Source organism: Vipera berus (genome assembly GCF_964194415.1).
Source record: "Vipera berus genome assembly, chromosome: 3".
Classification (NCBI taxonomy): Eukaryota; Metazoa; Chordata; class Lepidosauria; order Squamata; family Viperidae; genus Vipera; species Vipera berus.
Genome location: NC_138204.1, coordinates 207,459,791 through 207,485,446, shown reverse-complemented (window position 1 = coordinate 207,485,446; position 25,656 = coordinate 207,459,791). Strand labels below are relative to the sequence as shown.

The 25,656-nt window shown below is 43.6% G+C and overlaps 1 protein-coding gene and 1 long non-coding RNA gene across 2 annotated transcripts in view; one reads left to right on the top strand and one right to left on the bottom strand.

Moving 5' to 3' along the window:
* The window catches only part of KCNQ3 (potassium voltage-gated channel subfamily Q member 3), a gene marked incomplete at its 5' end in the record, with an annotated part of 188,981 nt that overhangs the window by 64,484 nt on the left and 98,841 nt on the right, over positions 1-25,656 (top strand). The gene's annotated exons all lie outside the window — the stretch shown is intronic.
* The window catches only part of LOC308665371, a 90,881-nt gene continuing 85,105 nt past the window's right edge, over positions 19,881-25,656 (bottom strand). The window contains exon 2 of the long non-coding RNA XR_014025892.1: positions 19,881-19,978. This is a non-coding gene — a long non-coding RNA (uncharacterized lncRNA). The remainder of the gene's footprint in view (positions 19,979-25,656) is intronic.

Here is a 25,656-nt window from a genome sequence, read left to right as displayed (position 1 = left end):
ATAAGACTAACCATTTGAATACTTTCTATGTTTATGCACAGAGTGAGCCCCCCCAGCCCCCAGACTAGAATGGGGCATATGTAGTTCAGTCAATTCCCAGTGATTCCAATAAAAGAGGAAAAAAACTTGGGGCAGAAATGATAGAGATACTGGTGTATCTCCTTTTTTTCTCCTTTTATTGGAATTACCGGGAATTGACTAAGCTACATATGTCCCATTCTAGTCTGTGCAGCAGGCTTCATCTGCATAAAGGCCAACGTAGATTGGTTGACAATTTAATCCTTTTCTTTTTCAAACTTTAAGTATGGCTGATGAATTCTGGGGGTTGATCTACCCACATCTTCAAAGTGGCCAAATTTGAAAAACACTGGTTTAATGTAACGGGGTCTAGGCGCACTTCCTAGATATGGTTAAAGTATGTTTTGTCTTGCACAAACTGCCCACAACACAGTTTCAACACAGGATAACAGGGTTGGAAGGAACCTTGGAGGTCTTCTAGTCTAACCTCTGCCCATGGTAGGGGACTCTATACCATTCTTGACAAATTAGGGGGCTGGAGGCCAAAACATATAGGGAACGGTTGCTGGAATTGGGTATGTGTAGTTTAACGAAGAGAAGAGTGAGGGGTGACATGATAGCAGCGTTCCAATATCTCAGGGGCTGCCACAAAGAAGAGGGAGTCAAGCTATTCTCCAAAGCACCTGAAGGCAGGACAAGAAGCAACAGATGGAAACTAATCAAGGAGAGAAGCAACCTAGAACTAAGGAGAAACCTCCTGATGGTTAGAACAATTAACCAGTGGAACAACCTGCCTCCAGAGGTGGTGAATGCGCCAACACTGGAGGTTTTTAAGAAGAGACTGGACAGCCATTTGCCTGAAATGGTATAAGGTTTCCTGCCTGAGCAGGGGGTTAGACTAGATGACCTCCAAGGTCCCTTCCAACTACTACTTCTTCTTCTTCTTCTTCTTCTTCTTCTTCTTCTTCTTCTTCTTCTTCTTCTTCTTCTTCTTCTTCTTCTTCTTCTTAATTATTATTATTATTATTATTATTATTATTATTATTATTATTATTATTATTATTATTATTATTATTATTATTATTATTATTATTATTATTATTATTATTATTATAAATGGTTGTCCAGTCTCTTCTTAAAAACCTCCAGCGATGAAGCACCCACAACTTCTGGAGGCAAGGAGTTCATTGTTCTCGCTGTTAGGAAGTTTCTCTTTATTTCTCGGTTGGATTCTTCCCCTTTACTCTTCAATAAGCAGTAGCTTATTTTTGGCAGGGGAAAAAACTTCCCCCCAGAATACCTAATTTCCAATTTAGCTTGGAAGTTGCCCATCCCAGTGCAAATCTTATTTTTTGGGGATGATTGCTCACTGCTATCGAAATACAACTTTCCGCCTACAGCCCTAACACCGGCTTCTTTTTGTGCAGTTTAAGTGTGTTTGTTTTCCTCCGTCGTTTTTTTTGGTTTGCCCAGGTTTTACCTCTGACTCATCCAGGCTCCTCTTGCACTTGTCTTCTCAACCAACCCTGCAAAATTTAGAACAAAACGAAGCGCATCATCATCACACAGGGCTGCAAAACACAAGCCCCAATCTCAGTTGCATAACCTGCAGAGGAAAGCGGTGTTGCGAGCCGTTGTAGCAGGGGAAGAATGTTTTCACAACCGCCTTCCTGGAACAAAATGTAGCTGGATGAGAAAAGAGCAGAAAGATATTAAAGGGGGACAAAAAAAAACCCAACAACAACAGTCAGCCTAAACAACTCAGCTTGAAAAATAATGCCACAGTTGCAGCATAATCTGGACGATATTATGATATTTCCAGACTTGGCAAAGCTAGGCAAAGAGTTAGAATTATTCCTTGATGTAGGTAACAGTAATGAACTTGTATGACAGTTTTTGTATACAAGTAGTTGTTTTCAACTTAGGGAATTCAGGAGTTGCATTCATGGTAACCTGGTTACTTGAATTAGCCAGTTCCCTAGCCACATAGCAACCACAATGTCAGGTTTCCGACATATGGGCTTTTCAAGTGACTGAGGCATTGCTTACCTTAAAAGTCCTTTATTAGCCTAATACACCGGCAAATGCTTGCTCGGAAAAAGCTGGAATCTGAAACCTCCGCCCCTTGCACAATATATTAAAACACAATTCTTCCCCTTTCTAATTTTGTCATTAATCATATTCTCCAATTAATTTAAAGAATCAGTTTCCCTTCCGTTAGAAGAACCGCCAAAGCCTAATCTTCTTTAGGGAGACAAATGGCCTTGAAAGTGCATTCCTACTCTTCCCTCCTCCCAACTTTAAACTAAAGCAATACCCGTCTTAAAGCAGGGGTCTTCAAACTTGGCCCTTTTATGACTTGTGGACTTCAACTCCCAGAATTCCTCAGCCAGGCACGCTGGCTGAGGAATTCTGGGAGTTGAAGTCCACAAGTCATAAAAGGGCCAAGTTTGAAGACCCCTGCCTTAAAGCAATACACAAGTTTAACCTATGAAATAGCTACTTCTTCATCTCTTGTCAAGCAATAACATTCGATGTTAGCAGCGTTGACACACACAGGGCTGGGCTTGAGTAATATGTTAAACCACACATAAATCCCCCAAAATCTGAGATTCCCCTCCCGTTAACCAAACTCAGCATGCTGGACAGATAGATCTCGAGGGATGTTAGCTGTCTGTCAGAGTGTGTTGTCTGAATACGGGCAACATGTAACATGAGGAAAAGGTCCTCCACATCTCAGCCAGTCTGATGTTAGAAATAGGCAGCAGAAGGCTTGAGGGGAGAGGGTGAAAGTGATGGTGGCCATTTATGTTCTAATTTTAACATCCCTAGTCTGTGCCAAAGTTAGAGCATGCCTTTTGTGGTCAGAACCTAAGGTAAGAAATATGTGAAGCTTTTTCTGAAATTTGATAATGTTCCTGATCTATGCAGGAGCATGCCAGCTCTGACTGCATTTAACGAGAGTGTGGTTTTACGATAATTTGCCTAGACCTTAATATTGACTTGAGCTCTGCTGATATGTAGCTGTAATCCGGTGGGCATATTGATTTCAAGGTATGGAAAGCTTCTTTCCCCTCATTCGGTCTCCCAAACCTTATAGCAGTCACCTAGCATAAATTAAGCAAGTCACATAACTTTGCAAAACAATTCAGAGCGGGGAGGAGAGAGAGGGAGAGATCATATATGTCTGTTGTTACATTTTGGCTTGTCTGACTTGTTTAAGGCTGCCGGTGATGTTAAGAAGCAACTGATATAAGAACGGCAAATTGTTAATAAAGGAAACTTTTCATTTAGGAGACTTGGGTTACAAACATCTGTCCACACTGTACTCTACGCTTCTACGCAGACATAAGATCTCATTTGCCATTTTAGGCAGGCATTAGAATGCATTGAATTATGTGTCTTTTACACATGCACGAAATGTATAAAACGCAGGAGATATACGTGGGCAAATCCCTATTTGGATCCCACGTGCCGAACCCCCCCAACTTCATTAAGTGTCAAAATAAAAATACAGGGAAGCAGAAAAAATGTTTAAAGAAAAAAGGCAGATCTGGGAAAAAGCAAAACAGAGTGTAGAAAAAAGGGGAAGAAATATATAGACAAGAATAGCTTCCCACTTTCTTCGGTACAGATACAAGTACGAAATCCAATAACATTTGGATTTAATGGATACAGTATTCTGTTTTAACGGACTTTCCCACAGTTAATTAAATTAGGCATTTCAATGGATTTAAATTTAAGTTGAGGATTTCAGGAGAGCCAGTTTGGTATAGTGCAGGGGTAGGCAACCTTGGCTCTTTTATGATTCATGGACCTCAACTCCCAGAATTCCTGAGCCAGCGTGGCTCAGCTTGGAAACCTTTCCCTTTCCCCTCAGCGTGGCTGGCTCAGGAATTCTGGGAGTTGAAGTCCACGAGTCATAAAAGAGCCAAGGTGGCCTACCCCTGGCCTAGTGGTTATGGCATCACCCTACAAAGTAGGGGATGTGGAGTTTTAGTCCTGCCTTAGGCATGAAAGCCAAATGGATGACTTTGGGCCAATCACCAGGTGACTGTGAGTTCTAGTTCCACCTTAGCCATGGAAAAACCAGCTGGGTGACTTTGGGCCTGCCACTGTCTGTCAGCCTAATTCACCTCACAGGGTTGTTATTGTGAGGAAAATAGGAGGAGGAAGACATATTAGGGAGGTTCGCCACCTTGAGTTATTTGTAAAAAATAATAAAGGGAAGAAAACAAACAAATTACTGAAATATGGGCAGGAAAAGCATGACAAAATTCAGAAGAAGAAAAGGCGCTAAGGTAAATACGGCTGATGTTTACACTGGGGATGGTACTCAAGCTCAGTCAAACTGTTTGATATGGAAAAGTTCAGATTCCACTTTGCTGTGCATCTAAATAGGCAGTTCTGAGCAGAACTGAGCACTGGATTGACGTGATATTGATTTGCATATCTTGTTCCAGAACTAAAATGAAATATGCATTTCCCAAACTAGGATGCAAAAATACTAAGCAAATCTTTAACAAGATTACCCAAAAGATGCACCTTCCCCTTTCCAATACATTTTACTACTATGCCCTCATTCAAATGTACAATGTCTGTGCACAGACAAGGTTTAATTAAAAAAAATACATTATGCTGTTGTTGTTAACTGCAAAGTCGTGTCCGACCCATCGCGACCCCATGGACAATGTTCCTCCAGGCCTTCCTGTCCTCTACCATCTTCTGGAGTCCATTTAAGGTCACGCCTACTGCTTCAGTGACTCCATCCAGCCACCTCATTCTCTGTCGTCCCCTTCTTCTCTTGCCCTCAACCTTTCCCAGCATTAGGCTCTTCTCCAGTGAGTCCTTCCTTCTCATTAGGTGGCCAAAGTATTTGAGTTTGAGCTTCAGGATCTGGCCTTCTAAAGAGCAGTCAGGGTTGATCTCCTCTAGGACTGACCGGTTTGATCGCCTTGCAGTCCAAGGGACTCGCAGGAGTCTTCTCCAGCACCATAGTTCAAAGGCCTCAATTCTTTGGCGCTCAGCCTTTTTGGCGAGAGACTAAAACTATTTCCTCCTCCTCCTCCTCCTCCTCCTCCTCCTCCTCCTCCTCCTCCACCCAGACTGATATGGATTCCTTGGCAAGAAAAAGATGACGTACTCAATCTTAAACATTGGTTAAGAAAGCACAATTGAATTCACATCATAGGGTGTGCCCAAATCGTATGATAGCTTAGCATTGTCAGCATGCTAGTGGCTGGATTCCCACAAAACAACTATGCCCAATCTCATTTTATCCCTAAAAAAAGACCCTACATACATGCCTTCAATATTTTTATCATGGCTAGAAACACAGTTGTCCACCGCTGCACCTTAGGACTTCTGCAGTTCCACAAATAAACGAAAGACGGAATTAATTTCTAAGCATTATGCTATTCTCTGAAAAGATATGCAGGTCATCCTCAACTCACGACCACAATGGAGCTTAATGTTGCTAAGCAAGACAGTTGTGTATTTTACCCCATTTTGCAACCTTTCTTGCCACAGTTGTTAAGTGAATCACTGCAGTTGTTAAGTTAGTAACATGATTGTTCAATGAATCTGGCCTCCCCGTGGACTTGGCTTGGCAGAAGGCCACAAAAAAGGATCTACATGACTCCGGGACACTGCAACCGTCATAAGTTCATGCCAGTTGCCAAGCCTCTGAATTTTGATTACGTGCCCATGGGAAAGCTGCAGCCATTGTGAAAAACAGTCATAACTTTGTAACTTTGAACAGTCACTAAATGAACAGTTGTAAGTTGCACATTTAGAGATTTGGGATAGCATCAATTATTTCTAAATTATGTTTTTCTAAAACAATCTTGCTTCCCGTACTTAAAAATCTTCCCCTCTCCCCTGTTTTCCATAACAGGAGCACCTGGTGTTTTATGTCAGGTGTCTTCTTTTATCTTGAAACTTAACATTAAGAATTAAGAAAACCAAGATCATGGCATCTGGCCCTCTCAATTACTGGCAAATAGATGGGGAAGAAATGGAGGTAGTGACAGATTTTATTTTCCTGGGCTCCAAGATCATTGCAGATGGGAACTGTAGCCAAGAAATTAAAAGACGCTTGCTCCTGGGGAGGAAAGCCATGGGAAATCTAGTCAGCACACTAAAAAGCAGAGACAAACAACAAAAGTGCGTATAGTCAAGGCTATGGTCTTCCCAGTTGCAATATATGGCAGTGAAAGTTGGACCATAAGAAAGGCTGAGCGCCAAAGAATTGAGGCCTTTGAACTATGGTGCTGGAGAAGACTCCTGCGAGTCCCTTGGACTGCAAGGTGATCAAACTGGTCAGTCCTAGGGGAGATCGACCCTGACTGCTCTTTAGAAGGCCAGATCCTGAAGTTGAAACTCAAATACTTTGGCCACCTAATGAGAAGGAAGGACTCACTGGAGAAGAGCCTAATGCTGGCAAAGGTTGAGGGCAAGAGAAGAAGGGGACGACAGAGAATGAGGTGACTCCAGAGGATGATAGAGGACAGGAAGGCCTGGAGGAACGTTGTCCATGGGGTTGCGATGGGTCGGACACGACTTCACAACTAACAACAACTTCTTTTATTGTGAGCTTGTTTTCCAATGGAGAAATCTTTGTACCTACTGGAAATCAGGATTAGATATGTTAACATCCTTGTGCTATCCTAGCAGTTCGAAAGCACGTCAAAATGCAAGTAGAAAAATAGGGACCACTACGGTGGGAAGGTAACAGCATTCCGTGCGCCTTTGGCGTCTAGTCATGCCGGCCACATGACCACGGAGACGTCCTCGGACAAATGCTGGCTCTTCGGCTTTGAAACGGAGATGAGCACCGGCCCCTAGAGTCGGAAACGACTAGCACACATGTGCAGGGGAAACTTTACCTTTATGTTAACATCCATTCAGAAGTATTTCCCATGTAAATTTTGCCTGCTATGTATTTTGATGGGAAAGTCTCCCTTTCTTAGGAAGGAATGGATTCGGGTTTTTTCTGTAATAATCTGTATAGAAGTGGGTAACATTGCAGATGCCTCCTTGTGTGCTGAGTCTCCCTGCTGATGAGTCACAGTTAATTACATAACCATACTGTAAGTGAATCAAATTAGGAAAAAATGAAATCTTCAGAACAAAACAACCAGTTTGCTGAACAGACAAGTTTCATGGGGGATTTAATAATGTACCTTAGACCTTCTTAAAGCATTAATTCACATATATTGCAGATAAAGTGGCAAGCAGGTTTGGGGACAGTGTTGCTTTTTCCTAGTGTAGGTCATAATAAGGCTGCCATGTCCCTTCAAAGCTCCTAGGATCTAGGGGAAATTAAGGGCAATAGACACCTTGCAAGGGAATCGTCATATTGAGGCTGAATGTTTCAGCACCCTGGACAGAGCACTTAGTAGGAAGGAACTGGATGTTTCCTTGGAAGACTTGAAGATGATTTGAGGAAATTTCTGAATAAGGCTGGGTTTCTGAACCTGGGTTTCAGGTCAAAACACCAAATTAAATCAGACGGTAGCAATTTAGTTCTGTTCAGAAAAGTGACTTTGCTTTCTGTACATCAACATTTGTGGTTTAGGTGCCCAAATCTGTCTTGAAAGTTTCCCAAATGAAATCACTCATTGACCCAAAGGTGCTTTTGAAAAGGCAGCTGGACTTTCTTGGTTTTTTTTCCCCTTCAAAACATTTAAACTTCTTTAAAGCTTCTTCAGTTCTAATTTTTTTCAAGGGAAAACCCCCCAAGAAAATGTAGTTGCCTTTTCAAAAGCACCTTTGGAAAAACCATGACCTAGTTCAGGGGTAGGCAACCTCGGCTCTTTTATGACTCTTGGACTTCAACTCCCAGAATTCCTGAGCCACCATGGCTGGCTCAGGAATTCTGGGAGTTGAAGTCCGTGAGTCATAAAAGAGCCGAGGTTGCCTACTCCTGACCTAGTTGATTGAGAATCTCCATAGATCAGGGGTCTTCAAACTTGGCAACTTTAAGACTTGTGGACTTCAACTCCCAGAATTCCTCAGCCAGCCATGGCTGGTTGAGGAATTCTGGGAGTTGAAGTCCACAAGTCTTAAAGTTGCCAAGTTTGAAGACCCTTGCCATAGACAATCCCTCATTGAGTTGAATACAGCTGACCATTCATGTCGGATCAGTCCCAATTGGCCAGGCCTATAGTTGCCTTAGCAAAATATAGAGGACTTGTGTAAGCTGGTTGATTTGACTGATGATGCTCGTGCTATCATTGAGAACGGTCTGCATTTTTCAAAGATTGAAAAAGATTTTCAAAGATTGAAAAATGCAGACCATTCTCAATGATAGCACGAGCATCATCAGTCAAATCAACCAGCTTACACAAGTCCTCTATATTTTGCTAAGGCAACTATAGGCCTGGCCAATTGGGACTGATCCGACATGAATGGTCAGCTGTATTCAACTCAATGAGGGATTGTCTATGGCAAGGGTCTTCAAACTTGGCAACTTTAAGACTTGTGGACTTCAACTCCCAGAATTCCTCAACCAGCCATGGCAGTATGAAGTAGGCAGTATGAAGTAGGGGCACAAATGGACTAGGATTGTGGAGCCTCAGGTTCAAATCCTTAAGTCAGTCAAGTAACTCAGTGGGTATCTTTGGGGTAGTTACTGTTTATTCTCAATCTACTTTAAGCTAGAGGGTGGCTGTGGAAAGAGTGCAGAAAAGAGCAACGAGGATGGTTAGAGATCTGGAAGCTAAATAATATAAAGAATTGTTGCAGGAATTGAGTATGTCTTGTTGTTGTTAGCTGCGAAGTCATGTCCAACCCATCATGAACCCATGGACAATGTTCGTCCAGGCCTTCCTGTCCTCTACCATCTTCTGGAGTCCATTTAAGCTCACGCCTACTGCTTCAGTGACTCCATCCAGCCACCTCATTCTCTGTCGTCCCTTTCTTCTCTTGCCCTCAATCTTTCCCAGCGTTAGGCTCTTCTCCAGTGAGTCCTTACTTCTCATTAGGTGGCCAAAGTATTTGAGTTTCCACTTCAGGATCTGGCCTTCTAAAGAGCAGTCAGGGTTGATCTCCTCTAGGACTGACCGGTTTGATCACCTTGCAGTCCAAGGGACTCATAGGAGTCTTCTCCAGCACCATAGTTCAAAGGCCTCAATTCTTTGGCGCTCAGCCTTTCCTATGGTCCAGCTTACATTGCAACTGGGAAGACCATAGCCTTGACTATACGCACGTTTGTTGACAGGGTGATGTCTTTGCTTTTTAGTGTGCTGTCTAGATTTGCCATGGCTTTCCTCCCCAGGAGCAAGCGTCTTTTAATTTCTTGGCTACAGTTCCCATCTGCAGTGATCTTGGAGCCCAGGAAAATAAAATCTGTCACTACCTCCATTTCTTTCCCATCTATTTGCCAGGAATTGAGAGGGCCGGATGCCATGATCTTGGTTTTCTTGATGTTAAGTTTCAACCCAACTTTTGCACTCTCCTTCTTCACCCGCAACAAGAGGCTCTTTAGTTCTTCTTCACTTTCTGCCATTAGAGTGGTATCATCTGCTGAGTATGTCTAGTCTAGTGAAAAGAAGGACTAGGGTTAACATGATGGCAGTGTTCCAATATTTGAGGGGCTTCTCAAAAGATATGGGGGTCAAACTATTTCCCAAAGCAACTCAGTATTAAAATATCCCTCCAGAAACAAATTATATAACATATGGGCAATATCTAAAAATCATTCCACTTCTAATTAAAAAAAAAAGAGCTGAGCAAATCAATCAACAGGGCTTATTCCTGCCCGAAACGTTTGGGGGACCTGACAGGCCTTCCATGCCTTTTGAAAAGTAAACAGAGTCAGAGGCATCTGAATCTCCAGACATAGATCACCACCAGATGGATTCGTAAGAGGCTGCCCAACCACACTCAAGGTGTAGTCCTTGATGGAAGTGCACCTACATGGAGGGGAGTATGCAGTGGAGTACCCCAAGGCTCTGTCCTAGGCCCAGTACTCCTCAATATCTTCATCAATGATTTAGATGAGGGAATAGATGGGGAACACATCAGATTTGCAGACAATACCTAGTTGGCAGGAATAGCTAACATTCCAGAAGATTGGCTTAAGTTACAATAGGATCTTGACAGACTTGAACACTGAGCCCTATCTAATAAAATGAAATTCAATGTAGAGAAAAGTAAGGTTCTACACTTAGGCAAGAAAAATCAAATTTACAGGTATAGATTAGGTGAAACTTGGCTCAGTAGCCGTAACTGCAAGAGGGATTTTGAAGTTCTAGTGAACAATCAGTTAAATATGAGCCAGCAGTGTGCTGCAGCTGCCAAAAAAGCCAACAAAGTCCTATGCTGCATTAACAGAGGGATAGAATCAAGACCATATGAAGTGTTAATACCACTTTAAAAAACCTTAGTAAGACTACACTTGGAATATTGCATCCAGTTTTGGTCACCACAATATAAAAAAGATGTTGAGACTCCAGAAAGAGTGCAGAGAAGAGCAACAAAGATAATCAGGGGACTGTAGGCTAAACATATAAAGAATGGTTGCTGGAATTGGGTATGTCTAGTTCAGGAGTAGGCAACCTTGGCTCTTTTATGACTTCCAGCCATGCAGGAATTCTGGGAGTTGTAGTCCACAAGTCATGAAAGAGCCAAGATTGCCTACCCCGGTCTAGTTTAATGAAGAGAAGGATGAGGGGTGACATGATAGCAGTGTTCCAATATCTCAGGGGCTGCCACAAAGAAGAGGGAGTCAAGCTATTCTCCAAAGCGCCAGAAGGCAGGACGAGATGCAATGGATGGAGACTAATCAAGGAGAGAAGCAACCTAGAACTAAGGAGAAATTTCCTGACAGTGAGAACAATTAACCAGTGGAACAACCTGCCTCCAGAAGCTGTGAATGCTCCAACACTGGAAGTTTTTAAGAAGAGACTGGACAGCCATTTGTCTGAAATGGTATAGAGTTTCCTGCCTGAGCAGGGGGTTGGTCTAGAAGATCTCCAAGATCCCTTCCAACTGTGTTATTCTGTTATGTGGGTTTAAAATTGAGATATCCTTGTATCCTTGCATTCCTGGAAGAAAGGTGAAATATTAATGCTTTAAATAAAGTAAATCACTGATTTTGCAATGGTGGTCAATACAGAATGTAGTAAGAACATCTGTAAAGAATGTATATGGTATTGGCTTCTCCATTCCCATCAATGTTTTGTTTAACCATAATGTTTATAAATATTTCTTGTGCCAAAATCTCTTGTTCTGTCTTATGGTTATAGATACTCCCTCCATTGATTAGCAAGAAGATCAGAACATCCTCAGAAATAGTTGCTTCTATTGTCATTATGTCCATGGAGATTCTCAGTCATCCAGGTCAGAGTTATCCCAAAGATGCTTTTTTTCATGAGGCAACTGGACTTTCTTGTTTTTCTTTGATGATGATGTTTTGCTTCTCATCCAAGAAGCTTCTTCAGCTCTGACTGGATAATGGGGAATGGAAGGATTTATACTCCTTGCAGACAGCTGGTTGTTTGCATTCTTTTAGAGCAGGTGTCTTCAAACTCGGCCCTTTTATGACTCAGGGACTTCAACTCCCAGAATTCCTCAGCCAGCGTGCCTGGCTGAGGAATTCTGGGAGTTGAAGTCCATGAGTCATAAAAGGGCCGAGTTTGAAGACACCTGTTTTGGAGAGTCACTGATGCTCCTGGAGGCTTATCTGTGTCTACAGGGTCACCTGAGTGGTGCAAATGGGTGTGGAGCCTTCTTGGAACTGCTCAAAGGACCACGTTGTAGACTGGAGAAAGATAATATTGTATCCTTCCCCCTCTGTTGAGAGAGGTCTGTTCAATTTTGACACAGATGGCCTCTTTGACCCCTCTTTCAAGCCAGCGGTCCTCTCTGTCCAAGATGTGAACTTTGCTGTCATTATGGAGTTCAGTGCAGGAAATACTTCCAGTCAGATTGTGAGGACAGCACAAATGTTACTTCACTTGAGCAAAATTAAGCAGTTATGTGTCAGTCTCTGAGCTTTTTCTTAACTGGAGTTCCCAGGCTGGTTGGAAAAATTACTTTAATTGTATGACCAAAAAGATGAGAGAATGAGGTTTTCCACTTACAGGTAATCCTGGACTTACAATCGGTCATTTAGTGGCCATTCAAAGTTACAATGGCACGGAAAAAAGTGACCTGTGACTGCTTTTCACACTTACGCTCACTGCAGCATCCTCATGGCCGTGCGATCAAAATCCGGACGCTTGGTTACATTGTGCAACTTTGTCATGAGTGTCCATCTTGCTGTGCTTACAAGGAAAAGCAAGACTTGCAACCTGATGGAAAGAGATCCATGCGTAAAAGATTTCTAATCTTTACAAGCCAGGCCGTAATGACTAGGTCCAAAGTTCCCTTTTTCCACAAGATTCCTGGGGTGGGATCTTAAGTTACCGAGTCTGCTAAGTAAGTTCCAGGACAAAGTTGCTACACAGAAATAGGGAGAGCCGAAGGAAGCTCTGGAAAAGTGGAGAAGAAGTCATTTCTTGCCGTAATTACATCTCCCTGGGACTGCTCTAAATCAGGACTGGGTTAGGAGGCCCACGGGAATAATTTCCAGACAGCTTTCTCTAAATAATTGGAGCCACCATAGCAGGAAGCCTTATACCCAAATGAAATGCGCAGCTAGCTTCTGACTTGTCTGTTCTTGATAGGGATGGCAAGCCATGAAAGAGAACAGAAGGCAATAAGATGCAAAATTAGATTAGTCCCCTGTGTCCCGGATAAGGAAAATGTATTATCACTGAAATATGGTTGTTTTGCAAAGAGTTTTATCTTAGCCAGGAAAAGCCTGTTATGTCCAACGCATCCTTGGCTGAGATTACAATTGCTGATAGGGATGACCTGATTTGCTGAATCTGATCATTGGCAGAGAATTTGCAAAGGGGTTTCAGGGAATTCTCTGAAGGATCCTTTGATGAGAAAATGTAAGTCCTTAGGGTGTCTCTTCAGTCCTCTGGAGAATGAAATCAGATCCTTCCCCACTCGCCAATTTTTTTTTAAAAAAAGAGAGAGCATTTGCTGTGTTCTCTTTGTGATTAAGAAGTATTGTTTTCAATTGGCCTTCTGGGCTATGTTGCTCCTTTGGCTCTGCTCAGTAGGAATGCTGACAAATGCATCTCAACAAACCTGCAAATTGCCTACTATAAATAAATCAATAACCAGTAAAGTGAAACAGAGAGTGAGATACTATTGAGTGGAGGCCACAGCATCCTGCTGTTGGCCTGGGACTAACAACGGAATTAAATTCTGCTGAGAGAAACCTTTCAAGTCCTAGATGACTGGCCACCCACTGGCCTTCATGAAACTAAATAGAAGCATGGATCTAGGGCCTTAAGGATTGGAGATTTGACCACTGATTACACTTAATCAGGTTGCTCATTTGTATCTGGTGCTTTCCAGCAATGCAAGATTTCTGTCAAGTCAGAATGCATCCATGATTGACCCTAGACAAATTGCTTCTATATCTAGAAACATCAGCCAAATCCCTCCCTTTGTAGTTAAACGCACGCATGCATGCATTTGTGTTGGAAGCACTGAGATGCTTCTGGGGTGAAAGGATTAGCCAATGATATCACCACTGCCCAGGGGACGATCGGTTGCGAGCTCCTTTCACGTCCCCATTAACTGCCCATCAAAGTGGTACCTATTTATCTGCTCGAATTGGCACATTCTCAGACTGCTAGATGTGCAGGAGCTGGAGCGAATGATGGGAGCTCACCCCATCGCACAGCAGCACTGAGGACTCGAACACAGGCTTGCTGATTGTCAACCCAGGGTTCTAACAACGTGAGCCACCGCGCTGCTGCAGTTGAATAGCAGCAGAAGAGTTTTCTGGAAGTACATTATCTCATTGGAAGACCTTTCCTAAGCAGCAATCTAGCTAAGGGGAAGAAGGGAATGTAGCCAAACCTATGGGATCCTTGGTGCTCTCTGAACTTGATTATTTGCTTGCAGACGTTTCATTAGCAAACTAGGTAACTTCATCAGTGCCAAACCACCAAGCTCAGAGAACACCAAGGAGGCCACTGTTCAACCCTGAGCTACAAATATTCTCTAAACCAGGGGTGTCAAACTCAATTTCATTAAGGGCCGCATCAGCATTGCAATTGCCCTCAGGGGGCCGGGTGGGTGTGGCCTGGGTGGGCGTGGCCTACTGGGTGGGTGTGGCTAGAGTGCGTATGGCCTACTGGGTGGGCGTGGCCAGCTCTACATCATTCGCATCAAGGGTGCCTATGGGGGCCTGGGCAGGAGTGGGACAGATCTGAGGGTCTCTGGCAGAAGGAGGGTCTCTGGGCCAGGGCCAAGACAGTGGGGGCCGTTCCCTCACTGTTTCCAGGATGGCTTCGCGGGCCGCATGAAACCACTTTGCGGGCCGGATCTGGCCCTCGGGGCCTTGTGTTTGACATGTCTGCTCTAAACCTTCTTCCAAGTTGTGGGGTCAAATCTTCTAGGGTGTAGGAAGATGACTTACCCACCCAGACTTGTAGGGACAGTAACTAGATAAACTGGGCACCTAGTCCGGTTTCAAAGCTACTCTTCCTTGAAGGCCTAATTGCCTTCTTAATTCCTTGGATCACTCTTCGACTTTTGTGGCCTCTATTTTTTTTTCTCCTTTCTTTAACCCGAAACACCCAGCTACGTTTTCCTTTGCTGTGGCGTGTGGTAAACCCGTAAGCAACATTTTAAACATTTACATTTGGTCCCAATTTGTGTTGGTGTGCAAGTTGTAATCTGGTTACAGCCTCAGAAGGCATAGAGCTCTGCAAATTGGCCGTCGGCTGCTGGGTTTAAAGCGCACTTGTGTTCCTTGGACAGTAAGAAGAGAGAAAGAAGCTTTGCTTCTATGAAACCCTACCGAGATGATAAAAAGAAAGCATTGGTAGATACTCTTCCTGGCGCCAATGGCTGCAGTAGCAACTTGGGTGATCTGATTGAGTGGGAAGATCCGGTGGTAGAAACCCACCTGTCTTACTGTGCACTGTACAGATGAGATTCCGTAGGCCTGAATCCTTCCCCTTTTGTACTCATGTGGAGTTTTGTATTCCTTTGGAATTCCATAGAAAACCTAGACTCCACAAGAGATAAATCAAGCATGAAAGACTTGCGAACTTCAGGCTAAAGCGATTGGTCCAAACATTTGTGGTTCCGATTAAAGGAGAATAGTTGTAGCTCAGGCTGGAAGTAAGGGGTCCTACCTGCTCTCTGAGCTTAGTTGCTTTCATTGCCCAAACTAGGTAGCATCATCAGTTGCAGCTTGGCTATCCTGGATCTCTGTGATTAAAGCATCTTTTCCCAACTTGTCCAGATGCTTTGGAGTTAACATCTGACAGATCTGTGTCTCCGCCATGGCCAAGGAAGCTTTCTTGGTTAAAAGGGGGCACAGTGGGACAGTGGTTAAAGATGCTGAGCTTGTCAGCTGGAAGGTTGAGAGCCCGGGTTGCTTCATGATAGGGTGAGTTCCCATTACTTGCCTCAGCTTCTGTTCACCTACCTCAGTGGTGGCGAACCTATGGCACGTGTGCCATAGGCGGCACTCAGAGCCCTCTCTGTTGGCACATGCACGCTACTGCCGCCAACAGCAGGTCCATCAGGCTGCCACCACCGCCCGGAGCAGGAGCCCCGGCCAGCACAAAGGAGGAGAAGCGGCCGATTAGCAAGCTCGAGTAGAGGTGGTAGAGCAGAGTTCACCAACCATTGGTCGATTGGTGGATTAGAAGAAAAGAGAGGGGGAAGCATTTTACATGTGTACATAAGCGCATGGGGCCGCGAGCACCCACATGCTGCAAATGGCGGGCGGCTAGTGCCTGCGTGATACTCACTAGCCCTGCCCCGTTCTTGCATGGTGCAGTACCTTGTATCTGCACCCCGCGGTGCGGTGGCGGCCATTTTTGCGCCTTGTAGCACGGTGGCCCATTTTTGCGCCCCCAGTTTTTGCATGAAAGAGGCGGCACTCAGAGCTGGCTCCCTGCCACCCCCCCCCCGAGGGCACCACAATGCTGATGCGGCCCTGGCACTTTGTGATACATAAGTGGGTTTTGGGTTGAGGTTTGGGCACTCGATCTCTAAAAGGTTTGCTGTCACTAACCTAGCTGTTCCAAAGTATGCGAATGCAAATAGATAAATAGGTACCACTGGGGCTGGAAGGCAGCAGCATTCCATGCATTTTAGTGTTGTTGTTTTTTCTCATTAAATTTGTATACCGCCCTTCTCCCGAAGGACTCAGGGCGGTGAACAGGGCAATACATAATAAAAAACAGGATACAAAAATTAAAATGTAATTAAACAGCAATGCCCGTAAATAAATTAGTACACATTAAAAAGTTAAAACCGATTTATAAAACCCAACCCCATCCCATCAGGCCAGGCCAGCTTGTTCAAAAAGGAAGGTTTTGAGATCGCGCCGGAAGGAGCGAAGGTCGGGGGCCGTCCGAAGCTCAACCGGTAAACGGTTCCAAAGGTCAGGCGCACCCACAGAGAACGCTCTCCCCCCTGGGGGCCACCAATCGACATTCTTTGATCGGCAGCACCCTGAGGAGGCCCTCTCTGTGGGAGCGCACTGGACGGAGGGAAGTTGACGCTGGCCGCAGGTGTTGCCGTAGGTAATCCGGACCCATGCCATGTAGGGCTTTGTAAGTCATTACTAACACCTTGAACCTCACCCGGAGGGCAACCGGCAGCCAATGCAGTTCGCGGAGCAAAGGTGTAACATGGGAGTATCGGGAAACCCCCAGCACAACTCGCGCGGCTGCATTCTGCACCAGTTGGAGTCTCCGAGTGGACTTCAAGGGCAGCCCTATGTAGAGAGCATTACAGTAGTCTAGACGAGAAGTCACGAGCGCATGAGTGACTGTACGCAAGGCATCCCGGTCTAGATAGGGTCGCAACTGGTGCACCAGGCGAACCTGGGCAAAGGCCCCCCTAGTCACAGCTCCAATATGCTCTTCTAAAGAGAGCTGAGTGTACAGTCTTGTTGGTCACATGACCACAAAAACGTCTTTGGAGATAACACTGGCTCCCTTGGCTAAGAAACGGAGATGAACACTGTCCCCTAAAGTCAGACATCTCTACCTTTAACATTAGATAACAATATAGCCAGTGGTGGGATTCAGCCAGTTCGTACCAGTTCGGCAGAACTGGTAGCTTAATTTTTTTGTTACCTAGGCTCAGAATGGACTTCCGGAAGCGGCATCCACACAGGGAACCAGTTGTTCACCTATTTGAATCCCACCACTGAATATAGAGCTATCTTTCTACCGCTTGAATCTTTTCAGTACTTTGTTTCCATTGATTTCCAGGAGATCTCGCAAGGTATTTTGGCTTTTACAAATGAGGAGGAAAAAAATAAAGTCAACATTAAATTGTACCAGGAGATGCCACGTGGGTCTAATCTCAGGGCACGGGAGAAGGCACAACTTAATCCAATTAGCCTGCATGTTGTTTTGTAACTGATTATCATCTTTGATTTAGGTCAGGGGTAGGCAACCTCGGCTCTTTTATGACTCATGGACTTCAACTCCCAGAATTCCTGAGTCAGCTATGCTGACTCAGGAATTCTGGGAGTTGAAGTCCATGAGTCATAAAAGAGCCGAGGTTGCCTACTACCCCTGATTTAGGTGAATGTAAAAATCTGTTTCTGTGGTTTGAATCGGAGATAAATGGAAATGCATCAGTAATGAAGCTAAGACATAATTGAAGTATTTCCCATTAAGAAATCAAGAGTGAGTTTATTCTGAAAAGCAGACAGCAGGCTTGCCGTAATTGAGAACCCACATTCTTCTTCAAGAAACCACTTGAATTCAAGATGCAATTTATAGCGTGAAGGGTTTGTGTGGTTCTTGGGATACCATTGGGGAGATTAGCTGGGACAAACATTTTCTAGATCCTATTCATCAGTAAGCCTCACCGCTACCAAAGGTGGTCGAGAACACTTTGGAATAAATTGCAAAACATTCGCTTCATAAAACAGGGCCTTGAAGATTCAAATTACCCCATTTCTGACTTTCCTTGATGAAAACCCCTCGTCTTCCTTTCCTTTTGCTTCACAGTAAGAGGATGCCATTAGATTTGAGAAAACACACAGAATCCGTGTTCTCATTCAAAATGTTTACAATAGAATTGCTTACAATACATGTAGCTCAGGGTTGAACTCTGAAAGTCTTTGGTCCTCTCTGACTTTGGTTGTTTGTTTGCAGATATTTCATTACCCAACTAGGTTACATCATCAGTAGACAGTGCACAGCATCCTGATCCTACTAATTTGATATTATAAGTTAGCTTCTTACATTCTTCAATAAAGATCAAGATCACGTGAAGTACTAATACCACTTTACAATGCCTTGGTAAGGCCACACCTGGAATACGGCATCCAGTTTTGGTCACCACGATGTAAAAATGATGTCGAGACTCTAGAAAGGGTACAGAGAAGAGCAACAAAGATGATTGGGGGACTGGAGGCTAAAACATATAGGGAACGGTTGCTGGAATTGGGTATGGTGTGGTAGGATGGAGGGTTTGTTGTCACTGTGTGTTGGGGGGAGAGAGAGAGTACAGGGGGAGGCTCAGCTAATCTCAATGTACACATGTTGTACTTTGACAATAAAGGTTTATTTATTTATTTTTTATTTATGTGTAGTTTAACGAAGAGAAGGGTGAGGAGTGACATGATAGCAGTGTTCCAATATCTCAGGGGCTGCCCCAAAGAAGAGGGAGCCAAGCTATTCTCCAAAGCACCTGAAGGCAGGACAAGAAGCAACGGATGGAAACTAGTCAAGGAGAGAAGCAACCTAGGAGAAACTTCCTGACAGTTAAAACAATTAACCAGTGGAACAACCTGCCTCCAGAAGTGGTGAATGCTCCAACACTGGAAGTTTTTAAGAAGAGACTGGACAGCCATTTGTCTGAAATGGTATAGGGTTTCCTGCCTGAGCAGAGGGTTGGACTAGATAACCTCCAAGGTCCCTTCCAACTTCTTCTTCTTCTTCTTCTTCTTCTTCTTCTTCTTCTTCTTCTTCTTCTTCTTCTTCTTCTTCTTCTTCTTCTTCTTCTTCTTCTTCTTCTTCTTCTTCTTCTTCTTCTTCTTCTTCTTCTTCTTCTTCTTCTTCTTCTTCTTCTTCTTATTATTATTATTATTATTATTATTATTATTATTCCGGAGCAAATAGTCTTCAATCTGATCTGAAAAGGCATTTTTTTACACCAGCATTTTTCAACCTTGAAAGTTTTTAAGATGTGCAGACTTCAGTTCCAAGAATTCCCCAGCCAAAATGTTTTCTCTATGTGTGTGTGTGCTTGCGCTTTAAACATTAAGACACCTATTTTACGCCGTCCTCTAAATAGGTTGACTTTGTCCTGTCCCTCGCCATTTGGTTAGTGTACTTTCCCAGTTGTGTGTCAAACTTCACATTTGCCTTTGAGCTGAAGGTACATTTCTTGCACATCTCTGTGATATAACTATACTTACGAATGAGTGAAATTTCTCTGGGGTTAATGTGCTAAGGAGGAACAAGAAGTGAAGTAAGTCCCTGTCGCATCTTTAAGGCCTGGGAGCGCAAGCTTTTATAGAGCAGGGACAGTTTCATCAGGTGTGTTAATATTATTTATTTATTTATTGCTAAAAATGCGAGAACTGTGTTCAGCACAAGAGATTTATTGGATGAAGAGCTGTGTTGCTTTATGGTGAATATGGAGTCACAGACTGATTGCATGGTGCAAATGAAGTCTACTGTATTTGGGGAGTCTGCATCAGAAAAGAAACTATCGGTAATGAAATGAAATGGCAAGGAGAAACTCAAAAATTCTCCTCTCCTCTCTCCCCATCTTCCATCTTCTCCTCCTCTTCCTCTCCTTTCTTTCTTTCTTTCTTTCTTTCTTTCTTTCTTTCTTTCTTTCTTTCTTTCTTTCTTTCTTTCTTTCTTTCTTTCTTTTTCTTTCTTTCTTTCTTTCTTTCTTTTTCTTTCTTTCTTTCTTTCTTTCTTTCTTTCTTTCTTTCTTTCTTTCTTCCTTCCTTCCTTCCTTCCTTCCTTCCTTCCTTCCTTCCTTCCTTCCTTCCTTCCTTCCTTCCTTCCTTCCTTCCTTTCTTTCTTCCTTCATAGCTGACTCAGGAATTCTGGGAGTTGAAGTCCATGAGTCATAAAAGAGCCGAGGTTGCCTACCCCTGGACTAGACCCAACTGTTTTCTTGGCATGATTTCAGATGTGGTTTGCCAACGTTTCCCAGCTGCTTTCATGCCTAGGGTGGGAATAGAACTCACAGCCTCCCAGGTCAAGCCCGCTGCCTTCACCATTACACAAAAACACCCTCTCAATCAATTAATTAGAATAATTAATATAGTCACTCGTCTCGCATCAGTGACTCTAAGCAACAAGCCGAGTGTTAACACCTGAAACAGCAACTCAATATAAAAATATCCCTCCACAAACCAATTATATAACATACGGGCAATGTCTAAAAAAAAAAATCATTCCACTTCTAATCCAAGAACATGAATTAAAACAAATCAATCAACAGGGTTTGTTCAACCTCCTGGCTGAAAAGTCTTGGGGGAAGGGACAGGTCATTCGTGCTTTTTGAAAAGTAAACACCAAGCGGGGTCATCGGATTCTTTAGAGATGGATGTTTCATGGGCTAGTTGCTGTAACTGAGAATGCAGAACACCTGGTCCTAGAAGAGAAAGCTGCCTAACAGTAGAGCATGCTAACTCTGCCCGGTTCTAGTGTGGTGAGCTGGCACAGTTGGAGACAACGGTTTCACAAAATTCCTCAATTTACAACAGTTCACTGAGGGACGATTCCAGGTTACAATGGCACTGGGGAAAAAAGTAGCTTAGATCGTTTTTCACCCTTGGACTTTTTGCAGCATCCCCAGGGTCACGTGGTCAAAATTGGGGTGCTTGGTAACTGGCGTGTACTTATGCCAGTTGCTGTGTCCCGTGGTCATGTGATCAGCGACCTTCTGAGAGGCAAAATCAGTGACCAACCACCTTACTAACTTAACTAACTTGACTAACTCACAGGTCTGCAACCCGCGGCTCCGGAGCCGCATGCGGCTCTTTCAGCCGTCTCCTGCGGCTCCCAGTCCTCTGCTATGTGTAGTCTCCCCCCCCCAAAAAAAAAAGTGGGACTAAAAAATTTCAACCAATCAATTCAAATATGCAGGGTAGGTGTATATCTCGCCTTGGCTCCACTCTTGAAACCCTGTTCTGCACCTGTCCGCATGTACGCGCATGCACACACATTTTCTTGTGGCTCCCAGTTTTTCCTTTTGTGAGGGAACCGGTTCCGAGTGGCTCTTTCACTGTTTCAGGTTGCTGACCCCTGGACTAACTTAATCACTTTAGGCAGGGATTTGCCTAAAGACCAAAATGGCAAAAAAAAAATAAAAAAAGCTCATAAAAGGGGGCAAAATTCACTGAACAGTTATCTCACTTAGCAACAGAAATTTCGGGCTCAACTGTGGTCATATGTTGAAGACTACCTGGGATCTCTCCTGTGCCGTGCTTGATCAGCGATAACCAGCACCTTAAATTGGAAGTCCATTGAGAACCGGTTCCTTTTGCCGAACAGCAGCATTACTTAATTGCAGCATGAAATGCCCTGTGCCCTGAATTCTGAATCGGTTGCGACTTTTAAAAAGTTTTACAATACATTTTGACTTTAATCCCCCCCTCCCCCACCCCTATCCAACCCTCCCTATCCCTCTCCCCCATTCCCTCCTCCCCCCCCCCGACTTCCCAGAGCTAAATACAGGGTATAAAATCGAAAAACAAAGGTAAACACCCCTATGTTATCCAATAATAAACTATAAATTCTATCTCCCTCTAGCTCACAGAATGAATACAAAGAACATTAATATTACAAATAAGGTAAAAAAGAAAAAAAGGAAAATTTTCCACCTGCTATTTGCATTCTCCCACTTTCATCTACTCTTTACATTCTCCCACATTTCTCTAATTTCCAAACAAATTCTCCATTACGCGCCAAAAGCGCCTATCTCTGTTAACCTAATAATCTCCAACCAAACTAAACAATGATCAAAAATAGTTCTTACATGTACCACACCAAGTGTCTCGCAGTTCCTAATCATCCTTGAGTTCGAATAGAAAAAGTATAAAAAGAAGGTTTAGGCAGTCTCTAAAACAGCTTATTGTTAATTAGGAGCTTGCGTACCCATTCTTAGTTCAACACATACTTTAAGTCCATAACCCTAATATCCTTTTCTAGAAAGCAAATGACATCAATCTTAAATTGTGTAAGATATAAAAAAAAAAACTTTCTTTCTCCTCTATAATAATTTTACTCCATTGACATTCTAATTTAAAAATTTAGTCAGCAATCTTAACACCCCAAAACTTTTGGAGCACATCTGTCATGACCCCCAAAACTTCTTTAGACCGCTCCCCTCCCCCATCTTCACTATAAGCACGCTTTGGAAATTCCATAACTTTCTGCTGGTCTTGCTCTTGCTCTCATCTCGCTCTTCTTAAGGCGGCACGCGTCTTCTTCTGGCCTCCTGCAGCATCCGATGAGACTGTAACTTGATCCCCTCCAACACCATTGTCCTCTGTCTGTCTATCTGCAACATCTTGAAGCTTTCCCACTCCGTATCCTTTTGCAGCTTCCAAAAATGATAGGGGGGCTGCTTTTAACACATTGCTATAAAAATCACGTGCCTGAGCCACAGTAACCAAACGATATCTTTTACCTTCGTGCGTCGCCACCAATCCGACTGGAATCTCCCATCTAAACTTAATATCACGTTTCTTAAGTTCCTGTACTAGAAATGCAAAATCTTTCCTTCTCCTTAGGATCTTTGGAGGGATCTCTTTTAAAACCAAAACTTCTTGCTCAGCCACTATCAATTTAGTATCATAAGCAGCTTGAATGACTTCATCTCTAATTACTCTCTTTGTAAAGTAGACCACCACATCTCTGGGTAACTTCCTCTGTCTTGCAATCCATGAATTTACACGAAAAACTTTGTCCATATTTCCCTCAATTTCAGATGCTGGCTGGCCCAATACCCCTTCCAGAGCCTCAGAGATCAGCTGCTTTAAATCTTCTTTACCATTCTCCTTTAAACCCCTGATTCTAATAGCATACTGCATCTGATGATACTGAACAAGGCTCAAATCTCCGTCCATCGTATCCCTTATATTTTCATTTTCTAATACTTTTGCTTCTAATATAGAGTTCTTTTGACTGAGATCCTCCACTTTTACATCCAGCTGTTGCACACATTCAGCTACAGATACAACCATAGACAAAATGTCCACCCTCATTGCTCTCAACTTCTCTTCCATCTTCTTCTCCAATTTCTCCATTTTCTCTTCCATTTTCTCCTCCAGCTTTTTCAACTTTTCATCCATCATATCAGACATCAATTGTGCATGCTTTCCAAGAGCATCTTGTAAATCCTTAAGCGTCAATACCGGGGGAGATGCAGGAGGAAGCAAAGCTCGCAATGAGGTCTCTTGCACCAGGGAAGACCCCGCATTCCGAAGAGCTTTAGAAGTTTTAGCCGCCATCTTCCCCCACTTTCACTTATTGCGCACTTTCACTTTAAAGCTATAAAATCCATTGAGCTAGAGAGTAAAAATAAAGAGTCCACTTCACCTTGACCTCCTGTACCGCTCTGCCTGCATCTTGATAATCAAAAGTATTTCCTTTTGGCAGGGGTGGTTGCTAACGCCTGGCTCTGCTCCTTTCAGAGCAGAGGCGCTGCGCAGCTCGGAGCAACCCAGGCTTCGGGGGGGCTCATCCTTCAGCCGCCCAAACTCTCAGTTCAGGCGACCTCGGAGAGCTCAACCCCTACCTGGGGCCTCACCCCCTCCTCTTCTCCCGAGGAGGGGGCTTCAAATCCATCTAAACAGCTGATCGGCGCTGTTTACGATGGAAAAACACAGCTGCGGAGCGGGCAGCCCGAAAACGGCTGTCTTCGGCGTCGCGTCGCCACCGGAAGTCCTGAATCGGTTGCGACTTTTGAATGCTGTTCAAGAGCACCCTCCAACTTCAGCTGGAGGTATAAAACAGAATAGAATAACAGAGTTGGAAGGGACCTTGGAGGTCTTCTAGTCCAACCTCCTGCCCAGGCAGAAGACCCTATATTCGTGGAGGCGAACCTACGGCACGGGTGCCACAGATGGCACGCAGAGCCCTTTCTGTGGGCATGTGTGCCGTCGCCCCAGTCCTAGGCCTTCAGCTGGGTTTTATAAAATTTTTCTCTTTAGGCCTCCGCCGCCGTGTGCAAAAAAAGAGAAAAAGTTCAATCAATTTCAACTTCTCGCGGGGAAAAAAAAAAGATCTCGCAAAGTTGGAATTGATTGATTGAACTTTTTAGTCCTACCCAGTGTGCCGTTACCACCACAGCCACACCTACCCAATGGGCCACGCCCACCCAGCCCCCGAAGATATATAAGTGGGTTTTGGGTTGCAGTTTGGGCAGTTGGTCTCTAAAAGGTTCGCCATCACTGCCATATATATATACCATTTTGTACAAATAGTTGTCCAATTTCTTCTTTATAATCTCCACCCACAACTTTTGGAGGCAGGTTGTTCCACTGATTAATTATTCTAACTGTTAGGAAATTTCTCCTGAGTTCTAGGTTGCTTCTCTCCTTGATTAGTTTACATCTGTTGCTTCTTATCCTGCCTTCTGGTGCTTTGGAAAAGAAATTGACCCCGTCTTCTTTGTGGCAGCCCCGGAGATATTGGAACTCTGCCATCATGTCACCTGCGTGCATATTTACAGCAAGATGCCTATCACACTGTGATTTATATCTCATTGGTAAAAATCTACATCTTCAGTAAGGATTCCAGATGAATAATTCCAGGCTGCAAAAAGATGCAAATATATCCAAGTACTCTTCCTGCTTAATTGCTGTGACTTTAGAGCTGGTCCAACAGCCTGATCTTCCAGTTCGTTTGCATGCCAGGAGCATTACTGTTTGATGAGCTACCATTAGGCAAATTGGAAAACTGCTGTCAATTAATTATCTGTAGATTCAACACTGTGGTTTGCTTTATGATTAGGTGATTGTATGCTTAGCATTTTTATTAAAGGACTCCTGGTTTTTGATCTTGGCTAGACTTACTAGAAACTTTGGTACCCAAAATAATTTTGTTTTAAAAAAAAATCACAAAACCTTTACAATATAAGATGGCTCCACACCATAAAAGAGCAGAACTGATATAGAGGTATTCCTGATTTTAATGCAAGTTGACCCTTTTTTTTTAAACGATGCATTGGATATGTTAATGGAGATAAATAATTCAAGGTGATGGACATACCTAATACTCCTTCTTCCTCCTATTTTTTTCATAATGCCAACCCTGCAAGGTGAGTTGGGCTGAGAGAGAGTTATTGGCCCAAAGTCACCCACCTGGCTTTTGTGCCTAAAGCGGGACTAGAATTCACAGCCTCCTGGTGAGTGGCCCAAAGTCACCCGGCTGGCACTCGTGCCTAAGACAGGACTATAACTCATAGTATCCTGGAAATTGGGCCAAAGTCACCCAGTTGGCTTTAATGCTTAAGGCGGGACTAGAACTCACAGTCTCTTGATGATTGGCCCAAAATCACCCAGTTGGCTTTAATGCTTAAGGCGGTCTCTTGATGATTGGT